This window comes from Aplysia californica, unplaced genomic scaffold, assembly GCF_000002075.1.
Source record: "Aplysia californica isolate F4 #8 unplaced genomic scaffold, AplCal3.0 scaffold00887, whole genome shotgun sequence".
NCBI classification, from domain to species: domain Eukaryota; kingdom Metazoa; phylum Mollusca; class Gastropoda; order Aplysiida; family Aplysiidae; genus Aplysia; species Aplysia californica.
Genome location: NW_004798157.1, coordinates 263,622 through 269,495, shown reverse-complemented (window position 1 = coordinate 269,495; position 5,874 = coordinate 263,622). Strand labels below are relative to the sequence as shown.

The 5,874-nt window shown below is 40.1% G+C and overlaps 1 long non-coding RNA gene across 1 annotated transcript; it reads left to right on the top strand.

Annotated features, from left to right (window-relative positions):
* Window positions 1-571: 571 nt before the first annotated feature.
* On the top strand, window positions 572-3,303 carry LOC118478731. The gene is made up of 2 exons (XR_004859256.1): window positions 572-736; window positions 3,200-3,303. It is a non-coding gene; the product is annotated as an uncharacterized LOC118478731 (long non-coding RNA).
* Window positions 3,304-5,874: the final 2,571 nt, after the last annotated feature.

Here is a 5,874-nt window from a genome sequence, read left to right as displayed (position 1 = left end):
TTTCTCCCTCGCTTCTTTAAAAAAAATAAAAATATTATGGCACTGTGTACGACGTCCACCCGTCTAAGACAACAATTTTTCCTCCTCGAAAGTCGAAAGCGAGCGGCCGTTAGAACAGGATCCCCCCCCCCCACCCCCAAACCACCCAGAGCAGTGCTACTGACAGAAAATGTCTTTGGGCCATTCCCAAAGAGGGGGTATTCTTATGCACAGTAGAATTGTAAATGGGCACACTTATCAATGTCATGCTCTTTCTGTGCCTGAACTATATAGGGGGAACTGCTACTTTTTCTCTTCTCAACCTTACTATCGTCATATGTCCTCTACTTCATGTGTATGTTTGTCACTCTCTTGTGAATTGCTTATTCCGCGGTGCCTTGACTTTGTGCTTTTGAGACTAGAGAGGTGAGCAGAATAAGCCTGATTCCCCGTTTGGACTTCTCTGTTGACATCCACCCCCTGGCGCTCATATGACCGTATGCACTTGCGAGCGCTGTAAAACCTTTCTAAAACAAAAACAAGCACAGGATTGACTATACTAAAGCCTCTTATTTTCTGTTCGCAGCGCTAGATCAAGAACTATGACGAAGTTCCTCACCACTGTGGTAATCTTCAGCCTCGCCATACTTGCTACCATCCTTGTAGCTGTAGAAGCTCGGCCACCCTCGATAGAAGGAGTTGTCGGGATAGGATACTCCGGCATTGTTGAGGAGCTTCGTTCTCGAGGAGGCGTACGGTGAGTAATGAGGAATCTACTGGGTAGTTACTGGGCGGGCTGGATAGGCAATACAGAATCTCTGTAGTAGGCTAGGATAGGCAATATGGAATCTCTGTTGTAGACTAGGATAGGCAATACGGATTCCATGTAGAAGGCAATGTTGAATCTCTGTAGTAGGCAATGTTGAATCCACTTGGTAGGCTAGGATAGGCAACACATCGGAATTTATTAGGCAGGCTGGATAGGCAATACGTAATTTACTGGTAGGCTATGATAGTCAATACGGAATTTACAAGGTAGGCTAGGATAGGCAATACGAATCTCTGTAGTAGGTTAGCATAGGCAATACCAAGTTTCCTGGGTAGGCTGGGATAGGCAAAACGTAATTTACAGGGTAGGCTAAGATATGCAATATGGAATTTACGGAGTAAGCCAGGATAGACAAGCGAATCTACTGATTTTATTTGATAGTCTAGGGTAGGCAATACGTAATTTACTGGGGAGGTTGGATAGGCAATACGGAATCTACCGAGTAAGTTGGATAGGCAATACGGAATTTTTGTAGTAGGCATTTCTGAATCTACTGAGTATGCTAGGATAGGACATACAGAATCCCTGTCCTGTAATAGGCAATGAGGAATCCCGTGATTGGGCTACAGTAATACTGAATGTCTCGGGTAAATAGTACGGAGTCCCTGTGGTAGGCAAAAAGGAACCCCGTGTCACGGACACTTGCTTGACATTATTTTTTAGTCTGAACTGATTATATACTCGGCCATATGAGCCCCCAAACTGATCTGAGGCCGACTTTCCATAGAAAGGAAGGTACATGCACACAACGCATCTCAGGCGTGAAAACAAAAATGGGCACAAAGATTTAGAGTACCGCCTTCCATACAGTCTTCGCAAAAGAGTTAAGGACCACTTACAAAAGTGTACTAAAAAAAATAAAAACTCAGGAAATCAAATTATGCCTTCTTTGACCCATATTTAATTCATCAATCCATAAGTGCAAAAAAGAAATTTCATCACAATCGAAAACGAAATGCGTAATTCCCAGCGCTCAAAAGGGACCCACCCTCAAAATCGAAAATCGCGAAAGAAAGAGTCTCCAAAAATCTCAGCAATATCAAAGAAAACGACCAGTTAAAGTTTGTGAATGTCAATGGAATTGTCAGAAGTGCATGTGTCCACCATTCACGACAAAGAAGTCAAGGCATACGGACAGGGCAGCATTATCTGCAGGAGATCTTTCGACCTCTGGTCGTCACGACGCTGCAGCAGATTGGGCCTGCTGCAGCCTGCTGTACTTCAGGACGACAACGCCACGCCGCACTGGTCCAGGGCCGTCAACGCCTTCGTGCAGCAGGCGGGGATTATCCGCATGGTTTGGCCAGCCAACTGTCCAGACCTCAATCCCATTGAACAGTTGAATGCTGAGCGTGATCGGAGAGTTCGGGAGAACTACCCTTTGTCCGCTAGCAGCTGCTTGGATGGCTGTAACAAAAATGGAACAACATTCCCCCGCCTTTCTTTTAAGATTTTCGATTTTGAGGCTAGGTCCATTTTGATCACTGGGAATCATGTATTTCGGTTTCGATTGTGGTGAAATTTCTTCTCTGCACTCTTGGATTGATGAATTAGATTAATGTATGTTTAAGAACGAATAATTTGTTTTTCTGGTTTTTATTTTTCGTGCACTTCTGCAAGTGGTCCTTAACTTTTTTTGAAGACTGAAGGACGGTACGACACAGCGGTAACAAGAACCGCGTGAGTGGATGAAAAGTCAACTTGTTCACTTTTTGTGAGGCGTGTGACAGTTCAGGTGAACTCGAGAGGGACGACTACAAGAAGAAACTTATTGTGTTTGTAAGAGCCCGGCCACTCATTTGGTGCCCCCGAAATAAACGATGCTCACAGACACATCCTAGTGGATGAACACCTTTACCAAAAGTCATATTGCCCCCCCCCCCTCCCCCACCCTCTTTGCTTTTTGATAGAACATCTTTTCAAGGTTATTCTGACATTAAAACATGGGTGCACCATCCAGCTTTCTGCTCGTTACCTGTGTTAGAAAACCTTCGTTTGGCAGTAGTAATTATTAAAAGCTGTGCAGCCTGGCGCCCCCCCCCCCCCATCTCTCTCTCTCTGTCTGTCTCTGACCGTCTCTCTTTCTCTCCATGTCTGTGCGTCTCTCTCTTTCTCTTTCATTTTTTCTTTCTTTATCTGTCTGTCTCTCTGTCTGTCTGTCTTTCTGTCTATCTGTCCATCTGTCTCTCTCCCAGTCTCTCTCTGTCTCTCTCTCTCTCTCTCTCTCTCTCTCTCTCTCTCTCTCTCTCTCTCTCTCACACACACACACACACACACACACACAAACACGCACACAATAAATAATATTATGCTTTTATCAAACACTAATAGTCTTTACCATTATCTAATACCATTAACTAATATAATATTGTTTCTCCTCTTGTTTTACAGGTTTTCCGATCCAGTCATCCCGGATTTTTATTAGAGAAGGACTCTAAGCCTTTATATATTAGATCTATCAATTTACAATCAGAATTAAACGCACGATAAAGCTATCTTTTGTCCAAGTATATTTATTGTCTCCACACGCTGTTTCAACACTGAAAATACAATCATATTCTGATTTCTTCCCATTATTATGATGCGGCACATAGCAGGCACGAAGGAGAGCTGTACAGTCAAACGATGAGCCGTGTATGGTGTTGGTAAAATTGAATAGATTGTGTCTACCTACTGCATCTGTAAAATGTGTTACTTCACTACCATAAATACTCTTCTCAATATAATACGTAATAGAGAACTTTCATGGGTGGTTCGCGGGTGCTCTGGGGTGGTTTGCTCCTTCTTTCCTATCAAACATCTATCGTCCTTACCTTTTCTTCTTCTTTTTAGTGCTTGTTACTCTCTTGTAACACCTCTAATCTTCGGCACTTACATGATTTAATTGCGCTGAAATAGCAGTAAAACTCTTATTAGAACAAAACAAACAAAAACAAGCAACACCCCCACCCCTCTAAAACAAGAGTATCTTCGAAATTGGAATGAGGCTGCTTGAAATTAAGAGACCCTTCAAAGTAGGAAAAACCGTTACATAAAGTATTGCAATTAGTTGCACTAAAGGTTGAAGAACCATGTGCAGCAGAGGAAAAAACCAAAGAAGAAGACTATCGTAATCTAAAACTTTAAGAAAGATTCACTTATCAAATCTGCTTATCTATCTATCTATCTATCTATCTATCTATCTATCTATCTATCTATCTATCTATCTGACAGTACTATAAGGTAACGCCTAATCATTCTTTCTAACAAATGTAATCTTTATCTTTAGTTGATTTTTTACCCGTTTGTTTTGTCTGTGTGTCAGCTTATAGTTGCTGTAACCTTCTCCTGCCTGTACAGCTGATTTGCCCGTGTAGTCAAAACTGTTTTAAGCTTTTGTACATATCTTTGTAGATTTCAGAACTTTGGAAGCCCTGAGGTCGAGATTCGAACGAGTTTCTTTTGCAGGGGGAAAAAATCTTTTAAAATATTAGAAAAAGTATTTTAAAAAGTATTTTAAAAAAGAAAAAAAATATTGTACTGTGTTATTCAGCGTAATTTCGACCACATTGTGCAGTTTCATAATTTTTCTGTATTCTTTTTCTAAATGTAGGTACTAAAGGGTTAAGTTAATTGTAATTATTCTGTGTGCGTGATATTAACAGGAAAGGATTTTCTGATTGTATATATTTTACACGAGATACTCGATATAACTTCTATCCACAAGGGAATTGAACTCAAGTCATTTGCGTGCGATGGCGAAGTGTTTAGCCGATGACAGAATATGCTGTCTCAAACATGATTCAAGAAGAATAGGAATTTGTTTTGAAATGGTTCCCAATCCTTTATCTTTTCTATATTTAAGAATAATTAGATTTCATATTCGCAAAGCATCTCTTTCATAGCTCTTTTTATGATGCTTCCCAGATGTGCACGCTATATTGAAATAGTGTAATCTGAACTACAATGTGGTCTAACTCTAATACAATCAAAGGAATGATATTATGTCCTTTTTGTATTAAAGAGGATGTTGCTATCCACTAGATATTATAGAAGCCAAGGCTTCAGCTTCAGGTCGTATCTGCCCCGCTTTGGACTCAGCACAAGGACCAAAAGTCGAGAATATATACTGCCATTTGATCTTAGCCAAAGGGCCGAGACGCGATGATAATATCATGGTTTTTTTTTAATCCCCGCATTTATTTAGTATACGTACAGAAACCAATGTTTTTTTTAAATTCTGACATTTCAAAATTATTTAGATATTCTTATGGGTACCATTTTTGCAGTACTTGAGGTCAAAGTTTTGTTCTTTTTCTTCGAGGAAGACTACCTGTTTCTGATAATACAGGAAAAATAAGCAGCCTCTTTAACCGAACTTTTTCGTCTCTCAAATGCGTTCACAGAAGAGCACAAAGATACCAAAACTATAAAAGTGAAGGTTTCTAATCCAGCACCGACATAATTTCCAGCTCTGAATCTGATCAAAAGCCATTCTCTTCATAATTGTATTATTACCAAATACTTTTAAAAGAACTGTCGTTAAGCTGTTAATCCTAGTTTGATTTTGGTTGTTTTTCTATATGTGAGGCAGCGTGGTGGAATCAGGCTCTCGTCAAAATAATGAATTCGAAGAAAACAGCAGTTTTCTTCCTGCTTAGCAATTTTTATCAAATCTTTGAATTTTGGCTCAACACCTTTTATGTCCATTTACAAACACATTCCTTTGAGGATTTCACCGAAAACGTTGATTAAAGGCACAAAAATATAAATTTACAGTTTCCATGGACTCTCCAGCTTTGGAATTTACCAAGCTCTGGCGGCCATTTTCTTGCTAATTTTACCTCTTAAATTAGGTGACCCCCATCTCCTTCCATCCAAAATATCTCCACTTCTATTGAAGATGGATGGGTAATTTTTTCATTGAAAACAAGACAAATGAACAAGCTTTAAGATGATACCAATAACTCCATATGCCCCAAAATTGACGAGAGCCTGATTCCACCACGCTGCCTCACATATCTTTTGAACGCTTATTGTTTTAACACTTTGCCCGCCATTACATTTTGGGGAATATCCAAAGAAAC